Source organism: Pan paniscus, chromosome 5 (assembly GCF_029289425.2).
Source record: "Pan paniscus chromosome 5, NHGRI_mPanPan1-v2.0_pri, whole genome shotgun sequence".
Classification (NCBI taxonomy): domain Eukaryota; kingdom Metazoa; phylum Chordata; class Mammalia; order Primates; family Hominidae; genus Pan; species Pan paniscus.
The window spans coordinates 89,242,144-89,267,136 of NC_073254.2; the positions used below are offsets into that span (position 1 = coordinate 89,242,144).

Sequence of the window (24,993 nt, forward strand, 5' to 3'; positions counted from 1 at the left end):
CCTGAAAAATAGCCATAGGCAATAACTGAAGAGAGTGTTAGATGAAAGCTACTTTAGATTTTATGCCTTTCAAAATTTTTGCTTCACCTAAAGGTATTTTGATACTTAGCAGAATGTAAAAGTATATTTTCTGTTTATATGAATGAACCAATTTATGAGTTGAATGACCATGATTTTTTGCCCAGAAATGATTGTCTTTACTATTCTGAAATGTATTTTAAGAAACCCATAATAGCAATTTGAAGTTAACTTACCCCTGCCTCAAAAGGATTCTGTTAAACACCACTTTGATAACTTATTTCTCAATCGATCACATGCCTTCAGGCCTGTTATTTTTCAGCTTTTTAATTTTCAAATACAAAAGCAAATAATTAAAAATTTTCCCATAAGCCATCATTTTAAAATAATCATATACACTTTGATAGGTTCTTTTCATGTATTATATATTCATAGGACATGTATTAATGTCAAGGATAATGGATAGTCTGTTTATTTTGCTAACCTGCGTTCCTAAGACTGGTGATTCCCACCAAAAGAGCCCAATTCTAGGTCTGGGTAGGACCTAGGAGGCTGCTTTAAGTGATTCTGATGAATGTTTCTTCTTAGCCCACATTGCCCTAGGCCAGGGGAAGGGCCCAAGGGGTAGGTCACTAATCCCGAAGGAAAAACAAAAATGACAACCCCATCAACCGCCCTGTAGAAATAAAAATTACTTTTGTGTCTTTGAGTGTTTAATTTTCCTCCATTTATTTCCTGTATCTTTTCTTCTTCAAGAAAGAATCCAAAAGAAAGTAAAGACTATTAAAATATAGTTCAGGTCCATGTTATAAACATTTAATACAAATTTTAAAAGGAAATACAAAGTAAAGAAAAAAGAGAGAGAGAGAATGACTAAAGGTGAGAGGGATGCCAATCAGAATTGGCAGACAAGAAGGTACAAAATGACCAACAGAATAAAAAATGAGTGTAAACATGGATGTAAGTGAAAAGAAAAAGGGAAACAAAAAGGCAATGATAGGAAGGAAGTAGAGATAAAAGGGGTGAGATGGGACCATAAACCTTAAGGAATTATTAAATTACTCATGTCATTCTTTCCTTTTTGCTTGTTCACTTGGGCTGGGCCTCAGATATCTTAGAAATGTTCATACACTGGTTAATACCTATTCCCAATTTTTTAACTACTTGCCCTTCAACCTCCACCCAGAAAAAGAGAGCTTTCCTCTGAAATAGGAATTATTTATTGGGATCAGGAACCAGAAAAAGTCAAGCTAGAGCCAGCTAGAGCTCAGAGTTTAAGTTTTTTTCACAAAACATTTTTCCTTTTCTGTCATTTTTTACTCTCCAAACACTCTTGAGTTATACCTCCCCTTAGACTATGGAAAACTGCATGATCCACAGTACAAAATATGCTTTTAAAACTGTTTCATGCTGCTTGGCAAAGTTTTTATAAGTTCTGAGTCAAATGGTACTACAGACATTTCTACAAGGTGTACTTCACATCATAGTGGTTATGCTCTAAATCACTGATGTACAATAGAAATGCAATGCAAGACACAAATACAAGCCACATATGTAATTTAAATTATATTAGTAGCCACATTAAAAAAATAAAAAAACCCGATGAAATTAATTTTAATATATAATATTTACCTCAGAATATCCACAATATTACCATTTTAAGACATAATATAAAATATTAATACAATATTTTACAATCTTTTTTAAGTCTTAAGAATCTGGAGTATATTTTATACTTATGAAACATCTTAATTTGAACTAGCTACATTTCAAATGTCCAATGGCTACATGCAGCTAGTGTCTACGACGTTGTGTAGGTCTAAATGCCAGCTATATTCAGAAACTACAATTATCTCAAAAAACTACATTCTGTCTGCCCAGTTTGACCTTCACAGGTTTTCAATGTCCTCTTTGTTTTGTAATAATGTCTTTTAAGATCTGCAAATATGAATATCAAAGACAAGATAAATTTGGTTTACTTTTCATTTCTTATTTTGAGGAAGGGCTGGTATTGACTTACTACCAAAATAAGAGTTTGATGTAGCTTCTCCCCAAGTAATTAACTACAGAATAGCTTCTATGTAGTTTTGCAAACAAAGTGGTTTTGTATCAGATTGACTAATGCTAATTTTTGCTACTATAGTTATTGATGCATTTGGGGAGGAGTGGGTTGTAAGTGGTAGTATTGATGAAGAAAATAAGAGATTATTAGTTTGTTCTTATGCTATATTAATTTTGCTTTACTAGCTCTTAGTAGATGTTCTTACAAGCCTAGGACAATTCACATTAGAGTGATTAGAAGAGAAAAATACAAAACACTGGAATTTTATTCTTAGTCACTCAAAACAATATCACATTTTCTAGGGGAAATAATCTTGTGTTTTATTAGTTGAATTAGATTGACTCTATTTGTATTTATATATGAGAATTTGGTATGTGAAAGGCTACATCTGTTTGACTGTATTTGGGATTAATGGTGTCTCAAAAAAATAGAAAAGTACAAAGTGTGTTGTCTATATAAACTTATGATGTGCATAAACTACAAATAACTATTTTTTGAAAACGTAAAATATTGTTCGATAACTAAAGTATTTTATTTTGGTTTTGTATAGGATCCCTTTGCTTCTGTGGGGATTTTTTAACTGATCAGATTTGTATCTTTGACTTCCCTGATAAGTTTTAATTGATGCTTTAGTATTCCCATCTTAGAAAGTATAAACATCCAAGAGAGCTTTTTGATGAAGAAATTATTTGATACTGCTTCAGTGAGTTGTCATGGCTAGTTTGTATGAAAGCTGGTATCTGATGTCGATGTACAGAATAGTTTTGAAGTGTCATATGAGGGCCTTTCTTTGAATTGCTTATTGAAATATAATTGACCTGATTATCTTGCTACTGAGTATCTCTGCTTCTTTTTGAATTGAAATGTAAACAAACTGAATAATCCATTGCATAAAATAAATGTATTCAAATTTTTTAACTGTATATTCAATTACCGGCAACAAAGTAAGGAACCAAGTGCATTTTATTATATCTTTTCTTAAAATGCAGTTGTAATATTTAATTATAACCCACTTCATTATATTTTGAGTTTTCTCATAAAGTGATATTTCCCTTTTATCTCTTTGTGCATTTAAACTTTCAACCAGGATGTCTTTGTATTGCTCAAATGTTATTTACTTGTAAAGCATTTCCTTTACACCTTTAAGTATGCATTTGTGTTTTTGTTGTTGTTGTTGAGCTGAGTAGACTATTTTTGGTACTACTGTTTTGCAGAAAGCAAAGATTATTTTGAAAACATAAATTTAGAGAATAGTTTTTCTTAATGACAAAAGCATGTATTGCTTTTGCTTCAAAGGACTTTAAGGATTTAAAGAATTTATCATATTGAAGATTTCATAGCACTCTTTTTAACTGATAGAAGACAAATCTGGCAAAACTCTTGGTTTTTTGGTTAGATAAGGATAACCACCCAAGAAGTTCAAAGTGGTGGGAGATAGCTTCTCTCTCTCACAACCTCACTACCAGGTTATAAAAAAAAGCAAGTCTAAGTCCAAATTTTATCACACATTTAGATATTTATTAGATAATCCCTCATTAGCAAATCAGGAACAAAATCTATTCAGGAACCTCAATGAGGTCCTAGGTCTTTGACCTTTTAGATACTTTCACCCACCCTGTATGTAACATTCAGTGAGGTGGACATAGCAACATTCTAGGAGCAGGATTCTGTGCCCTTTAGTCAGTGTCATTCAGTCATAAATCCTCCTAATCCAATGTCTGGACACAGAATGATTATGGATAAAACCGTGGGCCCCATCGCTAAAAGATATGGGATATAGGCCACAATGGAATCTTATGTAGAGTTCATTTAAGAGTAAGAAGTGTTTAACTGTTTTAGCCAATACACATATCTTCAATGCCTTTACTTTCACCAAAGGGAATCCATTAGTACATTCATTATAGTGATTAACCAGACACTAGTTCACCAATAAAGACTAATCTTTTATATTTAGTTTGATAATGAGTAAAGTGTTGATTGTGGCTAGACATACCTCAGTAAGAAGGACCTGTAGTTGCCCTGTATGGGCCTTCTAGATATAAAGCCAACTGACCAACTAGTCTGGGCATTCTTGGACTCCTCCTAGAGTTACAGGTTAAACTAACTGGCACATATATAGTATCATACTGAAAATAACAAAATATTATAAAATAAATTGCAGATATTATAACAAGCATACAAAGGTTAATATTTTGAGAACTACTAGTCAACTGTGAGAGAACAAAGAGATATTAGCTTGAGTCTTAATTGACCTAGGAGTAAAGCAAAAGTTCTCATTGATAGATAAAGGGAAGTTTCTAAATTATTTGGGGTGGTCAAACATTTTCTTAGCATTATTTAGGAGGAGATTATCTCATGGTTCTTTATGTGTGGAGCATTGTATTACGTAATGGGCTGTGTCTTTTAATTCAGACTTGCAAAAGATACAAAAATTCTCTGTCTTGAAGCACTTTTAAAAGTCCCGTTCTCTATTATGTTTTCTTCTACTTCATCTTGTGGTTATTTACCTTTTATAAAGATGATATATTTTTGTTCTATAGTTTGAATAGAGAGAATTAGTAAACATGGGCCAAACTAGTAGGTTATAGTCACTCTAATGGAAGACTTTTTTGTTTTGTCAGAATTGTGTTTTTTAAAAAGTAAAACCTCGAATTTGAATACCTTAACTTGGGTCAAGCACTCTCTAATTTAACTATTTGTCCCATGACTTTCTTTTGCCAATAGTCCCAGCTTCTGCACACATTTATGTACATGCCTGACCTCTAAATATCTATGTGTCTTCGACTTCTGAGAAAAAATATTGAACATGTATTTACAGCTATCCATTCAGTTCTGCCTGATACCCTTTGAAGCAGACTGCCCCCTGCCCCAGAGATTCAGTGTTCTACATGCTTCTTTGGGAGATATCAGTCTCAGATGGGGATGGTTAAGAGAAGGTATTGTAAGCCAGGTAGATTTAAATATCCTAAATCTGCCAGTTCTCCTAGTTGTGTGATCTTAAGCATCTCTAGACCTAAGCTTGTTGTCAAAGTTACATGAATTAGTACGTATGAAGCACTTAACCCAGAGGCTGGTATCAGCACTTAACCCAGAGAGTGGTACTGTTTAACTGTAAGTACCACTTAAACAGTAGCTGTGATTATGGCAAAGATAATTATGACACCCAGATATACATCTGATTCTGTCCTTCTCTTCATACCTTCATATTTCCTCATGCCCAATTTCCTGCTCACCACTAAATTCACCATTTCTGTCTCCACCCCAGTCTTTTGCATTCAGAGGCAAAATTTAATGCCTTTTCTGTAGTCTCCAACTCAATTACATAAGCTAGAACTCTGGAAGTTATCCTTGATGTCTCCTTCTCGCTCATGGAGTAAATCTAATAAATCATCCACCTATGACAGTTTAACCCTCAAATATTTCTCAGATCTGGTTTCTTGTCTCTATCAGGTATTGATCATACTGCTTACAGTATTATCAGCCCCATTCTCTATCCTGTAGCCCACGTGATGGAACAAAAATTCAAATCTGACCCCTCGATTTCTCTATGTAACATTTATTGTTGTCCCATTTCCTACAGTAGTAATTTTCAAATTGTGCTCAGACACAAGCATTGAAACATATTTTATTTATCTGTGAAGATTTTTTTATTCACTGCTTTTCTTGTAATAATATATTGGAACTCAGGAATAAATCGTACAAGAGAAAAACTTCTGGAGCTTGTAAAACCTGAGAAAAAGCAGATCTTAAAAATGATCCATGCTGACCTCTCCATACTGTTTCTATTTTACTGACTTTTGTTATTCCAGCAAGACCAAACTTCTAATAGTTCATCAAAATTAATCTATTTTTTTGTTTGTTTCATGCTATACTTCATCCTGGGGCACTGTTCCTTCACCCCAACCCCACCTAACTTCCTGTCTTTATTTGTCCCAAGCTCATTCTCTGACACTCTGATGAGTTTTCCCATTAGAGAAAGCCCTGCTTATGCACACCTGCTCTGGGTTCCAGGATTTCCACTGCATACCTATTCTCTTGTATTATATTACCTGTTTCTAATCAGACTATACACTTCTTAGGGCAGGACTAAGTCATAGTCATTATTAAATCTCTTGAAAGCACATTGTCTATGTATAGTAAGTAAATAATAAGTATTATTAGATGAATGAAATAAATTTGAATTTATTTGTGCTTATATCTATGAATCTAATAGCTGTCGTTAGTCTTACAAAAAGTAGAGTCCCCCACCCTAGACAGGATCTCAGCTAATAGTGATAGATTATTTTTCTAGGGCCTGTTTTAGCTCTAAGTGATTGATGGCATGCTTTAAATGTGATCTGGCCCCTGGATTTTAGTTAAGAAGATGCTGAAAACTAGCAAAAGTTAATCTTTTTTCTTCATAAGAATATAATGTTCATAGCCTTAAAAAGAAATGTGCGTAGTTACAATTCTTCTCATTGGAGACATATCCTGCCAATAGTGTCCCAAGTGTAAGTCTATTATGTCTCAAATGAATGTGTGATTTTAATGGTCGAGGCTAACACCTATTTAGATTCATTAAAATCTAATTTGTTGACTTGCTATGACGTTTGTAAAATGATTTGAATGTAATAAGCTTATGTGTAATTAACTTGGTTCCGTTTTGAAGTATCTTACTAACTTAGAGTTATTCTGGATTCCTGAAAACCTTCATCAAACCAAGGAGCATAATGGTTGGCTAGCTTCTTGATTTCCCCAGGCTCCCAGAAATAAAAGATGATTTCCCAAAACAGATTCCCAGTGAAGTGAGAGACAGTGAGATAGCACAGACTCTGTTGTCCTACTGTAACCTCCTAGTCCCTTGATTATTCATTTCCAGATTTGTGTGGTAAAAGCCAGAGACCACATTATTGTAAATAGGGCAAAGATCAATATGAAGGATGGGCTCAGGGCAAGCAAAGAAGATGAAAGTGGAATTACTTGACAACAGAATTACTGAAACGATTGAGATGTCAAGAGCCAAATGACCTTGAGGGACAAGGAAGCAGTTTGGACATTCAGTGAGTATTCTTAGCTTCAACTTCAAAGCCGATCAAAACTCCTGAAGAGTGAGAACGAACTCAACAGGGAAGAAGCAGAACACGAGTCTCAGCCTAGTGTGCAGGTGATTGCTTTGAGAATGTCAGGCCTACTCTCATTAATTTTTGTTCATTTATGCTGAGGGAATTGTACAAAAGCCAGACAAAATGCAAAGAAACTCCATGACTTGATCAATTCTACTCTCCATCCCCACCACCCCTGCATTAGACTTGGCCTTCATGATTTCTCACTTTGACCACTATAACATTCTTCTAACTTTCCTCTGCAACTAAAGCCTTTCCATGAGCCCATCCTCCATATCACTTTGAGAAATATCTTAAATTTAAAGAAAAAACAAATACCTGATTGCATAATTCCCCTGCTGCAAACTGTATGATGGGTCTGTAGGGCTTATGAGATTAATTCCATGTTCTGCCTATCACCTGCATTCAGGGCTGCCTGAAGTACCTAAGTTGACTTTGTGGGAAATAAAAAGGGCACTCCTTCAGGGCAGATGCAGATGAGTTATAAAATCACCCTCTCCCTCCAGACTGATATAGCCTCTAGCAAGCCTTCTGGCTTGGCAACAAGAGCTAGATTTCAGCATTCCCTTTCTGTTCCCTCCTAGGGACCGTCTCTGTGTGCATTCCAGCTTTCTTATGGCTATGGGAGTTCCTCTTGCTTGTGTGCTTTTGCCCTTGCTTTTTACTCTGTCTGATAAACTCCTACCACACTTCAGAGTGGACTTATGCAAACCATTTTAGCTCCTACAACACTCCTTTCTGCTTTCATAGCATGTGATACATACCTCTATTGTTAGCACCAATCACCTTATTCTATAATTTATCAATTCCTGATCAACCCTGCTCACTGTATTGTGATTCTCAAGGGTAGTATGTCTCTCTTTTTACTGGATTTTAAAACCATTAATACTAGTACTTGTTTTATATATGGCATGAAATTAATAAGTGTTGAATGAATGAACTTATGGCTATACCTATTGAATGAGGGATAATATAATAGGAGTATAGCCACTTCATTTTTGGGGGCCCCATTTGGAATAATTGTAATGGAGGTCAATTTTTTTATTATTGTTGTATTGTTGTCATTTTATGATGATATAAGGGAGTTGAAGAAAATACTAAAGACTTACAGAATGTTTTTGAGACCCTCCTTTGATGAGAGATGGTTGAGTTAAATCAGATCTTATCTTTATGCAGAGATATCCAAAAGAGAATTTGAGAAATTGAGTGTCCTTCCAAGAGTCTCACAGAAAGGTTGAAGAATATCTGCTTTTCTCCCCTGAAATCAAACCAGTAGAGAAATTACAAATTTCTCCCTATGTATTATTTTTCATCTTTCCCCTTCTTGGGACATAATATGAACTGGTCAGAAGTTTGGCTAATGTCAATAGAGGAACCATGTTGGAGTATAGCTGATAATATTTATGAGAATTCTTAATACAATGTAAAATACTGAAGTACTAGATAAACATCACAGAAAGTGAATTACTTTAATTTACAGATATTCTCACAAAAAAAATGAAAAGCCCTTGAGATAAGATTACAACAGAATTTTCAATGGCCCATGATATGAACTTTGAGACTATGCCTCTCAGGGTGAATATGAGGTGAAGAGAGTAGAATTTAAGTTATCACTAAAGATCTGTTGACCAAAGTAAAATTTGTCTCAGTACGACATTGGAGTGGTGTGAAGACTGTAGGAGAGAACTCCTTTGACAAATGCTCCATAATGTAATTCAGAGGTTGGCAAACTTTTGTTGTAAAGGGCCATATAGTAAATACTTTAGGCTTTGTAGGACATATGCTGTCTGTTGAATCTATTCAGTTCTGCTGTTGTTGCTAGAAAACAGTTATAGAAATAAAGCAATGGATGTGACTGGATTTGGCCTGGGACCTAGCCTTAGGCAATTTTGAGCTTTCTAGAAGTATCTTGTGTGCATACCAACGGAAGAACTACAATGTAAGGTGAGGCCAGCCTATTTCTGGGCTGATGCTTTATGTAAAAATAACCTCCAGTTCTGACGTGTCTACCCAAGGGTTAGCCTGTGTAGCCTGCAGAACTGGAACAGAAGACCTTGGCAGTTTCTGAAAAGGCTTCTGCCAAGATGAAAAGGAGTGCAAAACACTTTGAATTTCTTCTTCTTCTTTTTCTTTTTTTTGAAATGGAGTTTTGCTTTGTTGCCCAGGCTGGAGTGCAGTAGCGCGATCTTGGCTCACTGAAACCTCCGCCTCCCGGGTTCAAGCAATTCTCCTGCCTTAGCCTCCTGAGTAGCTGGGATTACAGGTGCGCATCACCATGCCCGGCTAATTATTGTATTTTTAGTAGAGATGGAGTTTCACCATGTTGGTCAGGCTGGTCTTGAACTCCTGACCTCGTGTTCTGCCTGCCTTGGCGTCCCAAAGGGCCAGGATTACAGGCATGAGCCACCACGCCCAGCTGAATTTCTTCTTTGGAGCACTCTGGAACTAATCACAGAATGCCTTCACTTATGATGCCGATTGGTTACCAGTGTATAAAACTATGGAAAAAAACATGAATCAAATCCCTCACAACCAAGCTGGACATTTTATAAATTGAAGAAGTTAAAAGTAGCTAACAAATACCCAGTGCATGAGACAACAAAGCTGGCTGGCTTTGTAGAAGAAAACTTCTTAATGTACAGCAGTATTTGTTAAAGCCCTTATTAGAGAAACTCTTTCATCTGACAGTCTTGGGCAGAGAAGTAACATCTGAAGCAGAAAATAGAGATGGCAGAGTCAAGCTAATTCCCAATCAAATTCATGCATAGACACCAGAGTTCTCTTTTTACCTCTCTACCTCTATCCTATCTCACCCTATCCTAAAATTTGGATTGTTATTATGTATATCAAATCATAAGCATTGCTATGGCAAATCTTGGAACTAAAGACCAAACACTAATGCCTATAATAAAAAAAATAAGCAGATTAAAGTTCATTTTTTACTTCTTTTTTGATAGCTAGTCAGTTAATTTTTAATCTTAAGCCTTGAAGAAAGAACTAGGCATATGACTGAGTTGAGTCTGGGTCTGACTATGAAATTTAAGATGTATGAAATTCAAAGTAAGTAAATTAAAATATTTATAGTTATCTTAGGCTGCTAGTGGATTGAATCAAAGATTAAGACTTCAATTGTAATGTGAAGAAGAAATGACTAGCTTTAACAGTAAACATATAAGCAGAAGAATTTTAATTCGTTAATATGTGTGATAAGGGCCTGTGTAAGTGTTCTTTGTTAAACTACAATACACATAGTTTTCATATATCTCAATAGATGTGTCTTTGGTAGATGATACATCAGTATATACATGCAATTAGGACTACAGAAGGTTTTGAATGGATCTTATTTGTATCTGTTTTGTTGCCAATTAAATTCTATCTGTATTTTAAGGTGATTTTTCCTAATGAATAGAAAGATGTGTATTGCTTTTACAAAATACAAATTAGTTCTGCTTTTCTTATTTACTTATTTTTGTTTATTTTCTTTTTGTTAGAAATAAGACCATCTATTTCTTTGTTTAGAAATTTCTGTCATATATTTTCAAAATCTCCAGAATAAAGCTAAAAGGTGAATTCTGTATGCCTAAGAACAGCATCCTTTATTACAATGAAAAGGACAATCTGTACCAATTATCTATTGCTATGTAACAAATTACCTCAAAGCTTAGTAGCTCAAAACATATTTATAATCCTCACCATTTCTACGAGTCAGGAATTTAGGAGAAATGTAGCTGGGCATTTCAGGCTCAGGGTCTCTCATGAGACTGCAACGAAGATGTGTCGGAGGCACAGGAACCCAAGGTTTGCTTGGAGCCGGAAGGATCTGCTGTAAACTGACTCATGATTCCAGGTGTAATGGAAGCTTCACTTATTCTAACTGAAGCACTTTAAGCTCAACCACTTCCTGGGCATGCACCACTTGTCAAGTTACTTAACCATTCTTCACTCACCAGCCTAGTGTTCTTTTACAGTTATAAATCATATCGTGATTTAAACACATGTCTGTTTAAAACCCTTCGGTGAAAATAAGTGAAGCTTCTATTATTACACTTGGAATGAAATCCAAACCACATAATATGGCCCACAAGCCCCAACATGACATGGGCCTATGTACTTCTTTCACCTCACTGCCTCATATTCATTACTCTTTTCTTTCTGTATATTTCTGTCACACTGGCCACCCATTAGAAATGTTGTAGGGGTCAATAAGCCCTTAGTCAGGTGACCATTATTCTGGTTTGTACCTGTTGCCTTGGTGCAATTACTAGCAAGACCAGTTTCAAAAGCGTCTCATCAATTACATGCTTTTCCTAGCATCCAGCTCTTTTCTCTGCCTCCTAACTTTTTTATATTCCTCCCTTATTAGTCTTCTTCCAGCCTTGGGCTAGCCTAGTTAACTTACATTAACTTACGTATGTTCTGCAGATAAAATACAATCGTCTTAGAAAAGCTTTCCCTAAAATCCCACTCCTCTGAAATGAGCACTATCATGGTTTTTCCACTAATCTGTCTAGGAACACATTTTTTTTTTCACAGCCATTACTTTACTTTGTAATCTTATTTTAATTAATATCCAGAAGAGAAAGAACATTATCTGTTTGATTTGCACTGTATAACCAGTGCTGAATACAGTGCCTGGCACATAGCACACAATCATTAAATATTTTTAAATGAATGAAGGAAATATCTAAGCCTCAGTTGTTTTTAAATCTAGAAGTAGGGAGGAGATATTATAAGAATCAAGTAAGATTGCACCTAGGACAGTATCTGGCACACAATATACTTTTTTCTTATTAAAGTATAGTTAACAAAAAAATGCACATATTTCAGACATACAACATAGTGTTTTGATATAAGTATACTCTAATGATTCCCACAGTCAAGTTACTTAACATATCCATTACCTGACATAGGTACCCTTTTTGTTTATTGTTTTCAGGATACTTCAGATTTACTCCTTTAGCAAATTTCAAATATGCAATGCATTATTACCAACTAAGTTACTGTGCTGTACATTAGATCTCAAGAACTTATTGGTCTCATAACTGGAATTTTGTACCCTTTCTAATTGAAGTTAAATGTATATACAGTGAAATGCACACTACATACATAATATGATGAGGTTGGACCAATATATACTTATGTAACCAATACCTGATCAAGATATGGAACGTTGTCATCACCCTAGAAAGTTCTCTCTTGTCTCCTGCCAGTCAATCCCCATCCCCTCATAGGCAAGCGTTGTTCTGATTCCTGTCATCGTGAATTCATTTTTTCTGTTTCAGGATTTTATACAAATGAAATCATAGCATGAGTACTTTTTCTTCTGGCCTCTTTTGCTCAATATATTTTCTTTGAGAAGCAACTATATTGTTGTATGTATTAGTAATTAATTATTCTTTATTGCTGAGTATTATTTATTGTATGACTATATCATGATTTGTTTATCCAGTTTCCAATTGATAGACATATGAATTGTTTTTAGTTTTTTGTTACTATGAATAAAATTGTTTCAAAATTTTTGTAAAAATCTTTGTATGGACATGTATTTTCATTTCTTCTGGGAAAGAAGCTAGGAGTAAAATCGTTGGGTATAAAGGCAGGTTAGATTACTTTTAACTTAAAAGAAAAAATACAAACTGCTGAATGGTTTTCCAAAATGGTCATACCACTTTGTACTCTTACCAGTAATCTATGATAATTCCAGTGTTACATATTCTTGGCAACATTTTAATTTACATTCCTCTAATAACTGATAAAGTTTAGCACCTTTTCATGTCCTTATAGGCCATTTTAAATCCTCTATTGTGATGTGTCTGTTCAAGTCATTTCTCTCTTTTCTATTTAGATTGTTTGGATACAAATCCTTTGTCATTTATAATTTTTCCTATAGCTAGTGTTTACACTTCATTAATGGCATCTTTTGCTGAGTAGAAATTTTTGTGAAGTTCAGTGTATCATTTAAAAAAATAGTTTGTGTTTATGACTCCACTATAAAAGATCTTCATTACTCCTCTAGGTCATAAAAATGTTTTTCTATATTATCTTATCTATATTCTAAGCTTTCCCTTGTCATCTTAGCTTTTATGTAGATCTATGTTTCGAACAAAATTAATTTTTGTGTGTTATACGAGGTAGGTCTTGGGGTTCATTATATTCTACATGGATATCCAATTGTTCTGGTACTGTTTGTTCAAAAAATTTCCTTTTCCCATTAAATTGCTTTGGTAGCTTTGCAAAATCAGTTGACTGTATGTGTGGATCTGTTTCTTGATTTCTACGTTGTTTCTGTGATCTATCTTTCCTTATGTTGATGCCATAATCTTTACTACTATAGCTTTGTGTTAACTCTGGAAATCAAAGAGCTTGAGTTCTCTAACTTCATTCTTCCTTTCCAATATTATTTTGCTTAATCTAGGTATTTTGTCTACATTTGTCTAATCTAGGTTCTTTGGGTATTCAAATACGTTTTAGAATCAACTTTTCAATTTTATACAAAAAAGTGTGTTGCAATTTTCTTAGTATTGTATTGATTGAATCTTCAGGTTAATTTAGGTAGGGACCAATATATTCTTTTGATAACTTATTAATCATCTAATGGCAGTGGGTATGAATTGGCTTCCTGAAATAAGATCATTAGGATCATTAAGTTGTTGTGACCAATTAGATGAGGATGCTGAGAAAGAAAGGACATCACAAATTGCAGTGCTTTTGGACTCTTATATAATGCTCATTATTAAACTAAAGAAGAGTTGAAGAGAAATTAGGAGTTTATGGAGAGAACTATGCACTGCTCTAGGGCAAATACTCTGATCCAAGCAGTTGTTTCCTTGCTCTTATTGTCTTTCAATACTCTGTCTTTTGGATATTTTATGTGATTGCTTCCTAAATATGTTTTCTAAAGCAGAGTATTTTCCTTCCAAAGTACTATATATTTTCAATATATCAAACAGGATGCAATTATAGATTGATTTATTTTCTTTGAATTTCTTCACCTTGTTCATTATCAGATGAGGGCAAAAATATTTCTAAGATCAAAAACTCATGAGCCATTTTTTTCTTTAGGCATATAGAAGGGCATGCCATTTTGACTAAGCACAAATAGAATATTTGTAGAAAGTTAAGAAATGAGCAGCAATATTCCTTTCCAGGCAGTCAGAAGCTTGGTGGCACACTTTTTACATGGAAGCAAAATATTTCTGAAATTAAAAAAGTAATTTAAAAGGAGCACAAGGACCAGAATGTATGCCAAGCAAGCACCCTTTAACTTTATTTACAGTAAATGAGAGAAAGTTTTAAAAGCCTTTAGTGAATATTCTGTCTGGAAACCATTTATGTTTAAATTTCACTGATTAGACTTTTAAAAGTAGGTAGTATTCTGTATTTAGCCCCTTTTAAACTGCTCAGCATCAAAATATCTGAAAACAGTTGCTCTTTTGCCTATTAATTCAGACATAAATGCTATTATTCAAGACGTAAAATAAGACATTTACCTATCTGTTATTAATACAGCCTGGTCCTTTTTACTAACACAGTAATCCATGAGCATGCCTATTTTTTTTTTTCCAATACTAGACAGGATTCTATTATGTATAATTTGTGTTTTACTCTTAGAGAACTTTTTCATTTATCCCTGTGAGGCTGTTTCAGCGATATGAAAACATGAGTATGTAGCATAACTATCTTTATGTTTTTTCTTTTATTTTTTATACTGTCAAGAAAAAATGATGCATTTTCTTTATTCATTAAATCTCGAAGCTATAAATCTTCCAATTATGTTTAGATATATCTTATTGATTATCTTTCCTTATTCAATTAGAACTGATTTTTTAAAAATGCCTTCGTATTTCTTTTTTTTTTCTTTTTTTTATTATTATACTTTAAGTTTTAGGGTACATGTGCACAATCTGCAGGTTAGTTACATATGTATACATGTGACATGCTGGTGTGCTGCACCCACTAACTCGTCATCTAGCATTAGATATATCTCCCAATGTTATCCCTCCCCACTTCCCCCACCCCACAATAGTCCCCAGAGTGTGATGTTCCCCTTCCTGTGTCCATGTGTCATTGTTCAATTCCCACCTATGAGTGAGAACATGCGGTGTTTGGTTTTTTGTTCTTGCGATAGTTTACTGAGAATGATGATTTCCAATTTCCTCCATGTCCCTACAAAGGACATGAACTCATCATTTTTTATGGCTGCATAGTATTCCATGGTGTATATGTGCCACATTTTCTTAATCCAGTCTATCATTGTTGGACATTTGGGTTGGTTCCAAGTCTTTGCTATTGTGAATAGTGCCGCAATAAACATACGTGTGCATGTGTCTTTATAGCAGCATGATTTATAGTCCTTTGGGTATATACCCAGTAATGGGATGGCTGGGTCAAATGGTATTTCTAGTTCTAGATCCCTGAGGAATCGCCACACTGACTTCCACAATGGTTGAACTAGTTTACAGTCCCACAAACAGTGTAAAAGTGTTCCTATTTCTCCACATCCTCTCCAGCACCTGTTGTTTCCTGACTTTTTAATGACTGCCATTCTAACTGGTGTGAGATGGTATCTCATTGTGGTTTTGATTTGCATTTCTGTGATGGCCAGTGATGGTGAGCATTTTTTCATATGTTTTTTGGCTGCATAAATGTCTTCTTTTGAGAAGTGTCTGTTCATGTCCTTTGCCCACTTTTTGAGGGGTTGTTTGTTTTTTTCTTGTAAATTTGTTGGAGTTCATTGTAGATTCTGGATATTAGCCCTTTGTCAGATGAGTAGGTTGCAAAAATTTTCTCCCATTTTGTGGGTTGCCTGTTCACTCTGATGGTAGTTTCTTTTGCTGTGCAGAAGCTCTTTAGTTTAATTAGATCCTATTTGTCAATTTTGGCTTTTGTTGCTATTGCTTTTGGTGTTTTAGACATGAAGTCCTTGCCCATGCCTATGTCCTGAATGGTAATGCCTAGGTTTTCTTCTAGGGTTTTTATGGTTTTAGGTCTAACGTTTAAGTCTTTAATCCATCTTGAATTAATTTTTGTATAAGGTGTAAGGAAGGGATCCAGTTTCAACTTTCTACATATGGCTATCCACTTTTCCCAGCACCATTTATTAAATAGGGAATCCTTTCCCCATTGCTTGTTTTGTCAGGTTTGTCAAAGATCAGATAGTTGTAGATATGTGGCATTATTTCTGAGGGCTCTGTTCTGTTCCATTGATCTATATCTCTGTTTTGGTACCAGTACCATGCTGTTTTGGTTACTGTAACCTTGTAGTATAGTTTGAAGTCAGGTAGTGTGATGCCTCCAGCTTTGTTCTTTTGGCTTAGGATTGACTTGGCAATGTGGGCTCTTTTTTGGTTCCATATGAACTTTAAAGTAGTTTTTTCCAATTCTGTGAAGAAAGGCATTGGTAGCTTGATGGGGATGGCATTGAATCTATAAATTACCTTGGGCAGTATGGCCATTTTCACGATATTGATTCTTCCTACCCATGAGCATGGAATGTTCTTCCATTTGTTTGTATCCTCTTTTATTTCATTGAGCAGTGGTTTGTAGTTCTCCTTGAAGAGGTCCTTCATGTCCCTTGTAAGGTGGATTCCTAGGTATTTCATTCTCTTTGAAGCAATTGTGAATGGGCGTTCACTCATGATTTGGCTCTCTGTTTGTCTGTTATTGGTGTATAAGAATGCTTGTGATTTTTGTACATTGATTTTCTATCCTGAGACTTTGCTGAAGTTGCTTATCAGCTTAAGGAGATTTTGGGCTGAGACAATGGGGTTTTCTAGATATACAATCATGTCGTCTGCAAACAGGGACAATTTAACTGCCTCTTTTCCTAAATGAATACCCTTTATTTCCTTCTCCTGCCTAATTACCCTGGCCAGAACTTCCAACACTATGCTGAATAGGAGTGGTGAGAGAGGGCATCCCTGTCTCGTGCCAGTTTTCAAAGGGAATGCTTCCAGTTTTTGCCCATTCTGTATGATATTGTCTGTGGGTTTATCATAGATAGCTGTTATTATTTTGAGATATGTCCCATCAATACCTAATTTATTGAGAGTTTTTAGCATGAAGGTTGTTGAATTTTGTCAAAGGTCTTTTCTGCATCTATTGAGATGATCATGTGGTTTTTGTCTTTGGTTCTGTCTATATGCTGGATTACATTTATTGATTTGCGTATTTTGAACCAGCCTTGCATCCCAGGGATGAAGCCCACTTGATCATGGTGGATAAGCTTTTTGATGTGCTGCTGGATTCGGTTTGCCAGTATTTTATTGAGGATTTTTGCATCAATGTTCATCAAGGAGATTGGTCTAAAATGCTCTTTTTTGGTTGTGTCTCTGCCCAGCTTTGGTATCAGGATGATGCTGGCCTCATAAAATGAGTTAGGGAGGATTCCCTCTTTTTCTATTGATTGGAATAGTTTCAGAAGGAATGGTACCAGTTCCTCCTTGTACCTCTGGTAGAATTCGGCTTTGAATCCATCTGGTCCTGGACTCTTTTTGGTTGGTAAGCTATTGATTATTGCCACAATTTCAGATCCTGTTATTGGTCTATTCAGAGATTCAACTTCTTCCTGGTTTAGTCTTGGGAGAGTATATGTGTCGAGGAATTTATCCATTTCTTCTAGAGTTTCTAGTTTATTTCCATAGAGGTGTTTGTAGTATTCTCTGATGTAAATAAAACATCTCTGTACTTCCTGTAAATAAAAAGATGATGTTTGAGGTAAACAAAATCCTGTTTACCTATTTCCACTGCTAGAAAGTGATGATAAACTCAATTAAGAACAATTGGAAAAAAATACGTTACATGGATGGGGAAAAAAGTTAATTATTTTGCATTTTGTCTTCTGATCATCTTCAAGATTTAGTCGACTGGTCTGCATTACTGTCTCAAAGGGAGATAGCATGAATTTTGTGAGAGAAGTGTGTTTTCATTGCAGATTCTCCCCTGGATACTCAGTTGTAATTTCTTTTGGTGATAATAGATCTTAGCTATGCACATCAAGGGAAAACTAGATTCTTCAGGGTATCATGCAGGGTAGCTCATCACAGTATCCTCAGTGCTTGTTGGCAGACCTGTCTATTTGTAGAAACGTGGTTGTTATCCTATAGTGGAGATTGTTGGAGTGTATTTACGCAGCTTTCCCAGTCTCATGTCCAGATATAAAGAGGATCCTTGTTAAGCTTCCAGACCCCATTTGTCAGGATAGAAGGGAGAATTTGAATGAAATCTCTGCAGCTAGCGATACAAAGACGAATATCTTTAAGCTCTGTTTTTCAGAAATGAAATTGTATTCGCAGAGAAGGATGAAAAAAATGACAACTATTTGTGTCAGTTGGAAGAATTATAAGAAAAGCAAAAAAATTCCTAGAGATTAGAGGAAAACTAGCAAGGTACAGGATTGAAAATGATGAAGAGGAGCAGATTTTTATGCCTGTAAAATCTCATTTGGCCATGATTATTTCTGTTTTGTTTTTGGAACTTGGAAAGGACACGAATAATGTGTAATGTTGGTGTCATTTCCATAGAATACTGACAGAGACTTGTCAACACAAAAAAATATCTGCATATTGAATTCACATGTATATAGAAGTGAAGAACGGTTGGGAATTGTACTGATTATAAAAACACTAGATACAGTTAATGCATTCAGCAAAGGGAAAAACTGCGAATTCGTTGCAGAAATAAATTACCTTTATGTATTTAAAATGTTAGGGCTTACAACCATTTTTCTAATGACAAAATGGTGTATAGTCCAGAGCTTCAAAGTAGGAATTATTCAATTCTTACAATGAAATGTTACAAACATTTTTAAAAGGGTGACTTATAATGGGAAATATATTTGAGAAATGAAGTGCACAATATGGAAAAGTATACTAGGACAATAGTGGTTCCCAACAAGAGTAAAAAGAGACAGGACATTTAGAAAAACCATCTGGAGAGTTTTTTAATTCACCTTCCCCACACCCTCTCCAAATCCTGTTATACCTTCAGGAGTTGAACGGATAGATTAAAAATGCTCCACAGGCGATTCTGATAGACATCTCGTTAGTTAAGAACCCCTGCCACTGGAGACTGCAACAAAAAACAGAAAGCTAGATAAGAAATAGAAGGCTGAAGTTCACCTGTCAGTACTTCTCCTGTGTTGGTCTATTCCACGTAATCTTCTACTTACCTCAGTTTTACTGCATGTCAAATAAGGATAAGAATATACCACAGCAATATTATGAAGATTAATATTAAACACTTTGACCTTCCTGGAGAAAAGCACATGATATTAAAAGACAGGAATCCAGCAAAGCCAAAAATATATCCTTTCGAATTTGCTTAATAAGAAAATGAGTCAGTACAGTGTAAATTAATGCAAGTTCTCAGCTCCAAGGAGATGAGATTCAGCAAAAGCTGGGCCTACAAGAAGGATGATTTTAAGTAACATGGAGCTTAAAAGTCTTCAATAATTAACCTTGTTGCTGCCAATTCTGTCAGCCTTCCAACTACATTTCTTTAATATTTTCTCCTGTGTTGGTGTTCAATAACACGTAGTTAGTTTTAACCTTAAAACTTCTAAAATGGGCTGGGCGCGGTGGCTCACGCCTGTAATCTCAGCACTTTGGGAGGCCAAGGTGGGCGGATCACGAGGCCAGGAGATCGAGACCATCCTGGCTAACACAGTGAAACCCAGTCTCTGCTAAAAAACGCAAAAAAATAGCCGGGCTTGGTGGCGGGCACCTGTAGTCCCAGCTACTCGGGAGGCTGAGGCAGGAGAATGGTGTGAACTCGGGAGGCGGAGCTTGCAGTGAGCCGAGATGGCGCCACTGCACTCCAGCCTGGGTGACAGAACAAGACTCTGTCTCAAAAAAAAAAAAAAAAAAAAAAAATCTAAAATGAAAATGTTTGTGGTTTTTCCCCTTATTCTCTATTCGCAATAAGATCTTAGCATTTCATTCAACAAATATGTAAAATATTAATGGACTCAGATATAAAGACATTGGATATATCAGAGAATAATAAAATAATAATAATTGAATTCTTTAAGCTGTAAGCTTTCCTTGTAGTTTATAATAAGCCTAACTACAAAATTACAATTAACAACAGGAGAAAAGTTAGCCAAAAATTTTTAAAGAAAATTTTGTTTAACACAAATTCATGTAATCAAAAACCATTTTTACATAGGGATACCTTGTGTAAAGTCTGTTTTAATATGCAAAATTGTGTGTGTGTGCACATGTGATGTGATTTGTGCTCAGTTATAGATTTTTAATTTTGGTAATTCTCCATTTTATGATGGAATTGAAGATTTGAAGGAGGAACATATTAACAGTAAATTTTCTATTAAAAATTAATTTATTATGTCATTTGAATGCATAGTAGACCAGACTGGATGAGAATGGCTTTTGGGTAAAATATTTTGTCTATGATTTTACATGGTAAACCTATATACTTTCATACATTTCACCAGGTTATAGGGTCCTACCTTCCAGAAGTCAATAATTCAGACACAAATAAGTAATAGATCTCCCTGCTGTAAGTGTATTTACATTTCTTCAAGCAGTGTGAGGGAAGTGGCATCCCTCATTGGAAGCAGAAATAAGTATTAAATTTGTATTAATATTAGGACTTCCTTCTAGACGCTATTTCAGAGTCAACTTGGCATAGCAAAAATGGTTCTTGTCTCAAATCCTAACTCTGTCACCAGTCAAAAGATGACTTGGGCACATCTTCTAGCCTGTCTCAACACCAGTTTTCTTAAGAGTGAATGGAATTATGTGGGTATATATTTGGTGTCTGGGGTGGAGTATGAAAAGAGTTGGACTCTGCTAGGAAAGGTTAAATAAAAACCATCTTTAGTTCCCATATAGCTCTACGATTCCAGGATTCTTACTTAGGGAGAATCCTAGAATTATTATTTATATTCTAATTTCCTTATGTCCTGGGATTAAAATATGGACATTAGCATTTGCCATTGTAGTTTTTCACAGTTTATTAATGATACATTAATATACTAAAGATAGGAATTGTTTTGTTTATTATACATCTAAACTAGTCTAAACTGTATTTAGGAATATTATCTCTCTGCAAATGGACCAAATCTGCCCTCAGTCTTTTACACAAAGATCCTTCCTAATGGCAATTCTCAGTAAATACAATGAAGAACAAAATTATTTCTAAAATCATAGCAGTTCATTTGCTTTCCAATGTTTTTATCATCACCTCCACATTTTTTTACTACAGGCTTTTGTATTTGAATAATTATATGCAGTTGCACTATTGAATAGAAAATTGTCACACACAAAAATACAAGGAAAATGGTAACAGCAAGGCTAATCTATAGCTGTGGCCTTTCTTAATGAGCGTTGCTGGGAAACTTTTCAGAACCCTGCAGGGAAAGGCATGTTTTTGTAAGAAAAAGGTCTCAAGCTGTTAGAACTGATAGAATTTCAGAAATGCCGTAAGTTCAGCTTGCAAGAGATTTGTAGGTTTTATAAGCAGAATGAAAAAACTTCAAGATACTTCTTTAGAATCTAAGTTTATGTAGAATGAAGAACTATCAGATGTAAGAAAGGGAAAATAGGTTTCACTCCAAAATACGGATACAGGGGCCACTGAATGTAATGGGAATTGTTATATAAATATACTAATTTCTGTATATTTAATTTCATCTATTTGAAAATTGTAGAGCCTCAGTAAAATTATTCAAGTGTTTGATATGACATTTTTTATACTTTTTTTCAAAAACATTATAAAATAAGAAAGTCCTAAATGAATAAATGTATGCATAAATATGAACCTGTGTCTCTTGGGATAGAATTATCTTCTAAACTATTTTGTGCAATAATATGTAACATTTGGGTATTCATGGTAAATATTTGGTTTATGTTATATAGTACTTATTTCAGTAATCCAAATTGTAAATGAAGGCCAAAGCATTTTTACATTTCTGAGCAAAGGAAAGTTTTATGGTAGATACCGAAATATGACCAGAAAAACTAAAGGTTAGTTAAGAATTCCAATGGATATTGGTATTTATTTATTAATACTAGAATAAAAATAGGTTTATATAATATTTTGTAAAATAATTTAGGTCTAATTTATGATTAGAGGGTCTGTCTTTATTAACAGGTTATAAGCATAATCAACATTAGCATGCTTTGCCTTTAATGAATTCTGTATCTCTTGTGAATACATACATATGTTTTTGGAGAGAAAGGCATCTTAATGTATCATAAAGGACAGAAAATAGTCATCCCTATCTTGTCTTTGAATCAATACACCTTGAATGAGGTCCAAGCTATACTGGCTTTATATCAAATTCTGGTTTGTGCTATAGAAAGCAGTACTTATAGTATCACTATGGTTCATAGCGATCACATCTTAAAGGAAATAGCATAATTTTATTTGCCTGCTTATTTTTAATTCTTCACTTTGTTTCATTTTTTTCTAAACATATTTCAATTTTTGACACCTTGGACTGAAAGTCACTCAGTAAAGAGATAGGCAAACTTGAAAGCATGTGAAACTCAAATACTTTTGAGAAGGAGGTTTTATTTTTTTCTTCATCCTTGTTCCCTTTGGTCTTATTAGTAACAATTCCTTCCTTATTAACATAAATGCTTTTCTCTCTGTGGGTGGTTAGGACCACAGTCATGACATGTTACTTCCGATTCTCCTATGTTTTCAAAAACCTATCATTTATTGGCAATTTCTCAATATTTCTCTCCAACCCCATATGAAAATTCTAACAATTGTGTTTCAAGCATGATACAGTAATTCCCTCTTTTGTCTCTGGGTTTACTTTCTGCGGTTCCAGTTACCAGTGGTTAAAGTAAGATATTTTGAAACAGAGAGAGAGAGAGAGGAGACCACATTCACAGGAATTTTATTACAGTATATTGTAACAATTCTTCTATTATATTATTAGCTATTGTTAATCTCTTACTGTGCCTAACTTATAAATTAAACTTTACCATAGGTATGTATGTGTCATAAAAAAAAAACATATTATAGATAGGGTTTGGTAGTATCTAGGTTTTCAGGGATCTACTGAGGGTCTTGAAACATATTCCCGTCCCATAAAGGAGGAGTACTGTAGTGTGTTTGAGACCTTACATATAGCGTTTTCTAAAAATAGATGTTGCATTTCCGCAAAAAGGAACCATTTTAAATTTGCTTCACTGGAAACAGTTCAGGAATCTGACTCTTTATTGAAAAGTAAAGGTCAAAATTGAGGTTACCTGTAGGTATAATTTATCTTCATTAAAAAGTGGCTCTCAAGAGATATTAAAGGAAGCAATAAACACCACTTTGTTATGACTTCCTTCAGTTCACTGTCTGTAAGACAAAGACATGAAGGAACTCTGTCTTTGTATGTTAATTTTTGCAGAACTGACACTGACATCAGTGAATGTTTTTTATGTTAGTATTGATGTCCACAGGGAATACAAATCCTTATTCTCATTCATATACTATATTTCAGATATATAATTGGTGATGATACAGAAAATTTCTCTCAAGTTTTTCTTCCAAAAATCATGATGGTAAGAAGAGATATTTTCGCATGATGGCACCTAAATGACTTTTGCATTTTGACACAAGAAAGTTGATGACTCATGAGTGCAATCACTGTCTTTGTTAAGCATCATTCAGGTTTCCTAACAGCACAGTGTTGGACAGTATGCTCTGGAAGCCACAATAATCTAACAGAAACACGTGTCATATTTGCCTCATGTGCAAGTCTTGCATATGTTAACTTAATGCTTAGAAACTGAGGCTAAATTTGAAAACTGCAGCCCTTGAATTTCCAAGTCTGTCTTAAATGTGGGAGGGTCAGTGTTTGCTTTTGGATTAATTTGGGGAGGCTTCATGGGGAAGTAAAATTTCAGGCAGATCAAATGCTAAGGGAGACTGATGTACTGTCTCACAGTAATTCATATAATGTTGTTGGAGGGAGTCTTAATGATTAACTTTATTCACACCTCTCATTTTACAAATGAAGAAACTGAGACATAGAGGGTTGATCAAAGCAAATACAGTGATTAGCAGCGGAGCTGAGCAAAACTCAGCTTCCTCCAGTTATTTAACCCTCAGGTAAACTTCATTTCAATATGTTCTATATACATTTAACATACTCCTTCTACTCAGTACATATCCTTGCATCTCATAATAGGTAGTTTAATTCCAAAGTCCAAATTCTAAAAGGATAAAAGGACAGAAATGACTCATCCATAGATGGATACATGTATTGCTGTCCTTATTCACTCCTTATCCCCATTTTTTACCAAATCAAAGATAGACACTAGGAGAAAACTATATCCAATTAAAATTTCTTGAAAAAGACAATTTACAAGGTGAGAAGGAAACTCTCTAGGGAAATTTATTTCACTTGAAGCATGAAAGTTAAATAAAACTAGGATATCTGTGATCTACAGACTAAGGAGATTTATAACTAGAAACCGCCATGGCTATTTCAAGCCCAGCGGGTCTTTGCTTTCATGTGCTAAAAAACTATCAGTGTGATCAGTTTTAACCTGACCTGCCAGTCTTGAAAATCTATTCTTTCTAATTCCTCTTCTGGTTTTATTACCCTGTCTTCTTAGCTATATCTTTTATACTTTTTTTTCTATTCTTCTTTATGCTAAAACCGTCTTTCTCACTAGACAGGCATGTCTTTCTCACTAGACAGGCATGTCTTTCTCATCTCCTTTTTTTTTATTTATTTAGATTTGTGCAATAACTTGAGTATTTGACTACCAAAGCTATTATAGTGCTGCACATACTATCTGATTACCCTCCTTGGACTCAGACTTGCATTCTCGCTCT

General features: G+C 34.8%; 1 protein-coding gene across 2 annotated transcripts in view; it reads left to right on the forward strand.

Moving 5' to 3' along the window:
* Positions 1-24,993, forward strand: part of ADGRB3 (adhesion G protein-coupled receptor B3) — a 750,487-nt gene that overhangs the window by 601,313 nt on the left and 124,181 nt on the right. The window lies entirely within an intron of this gene.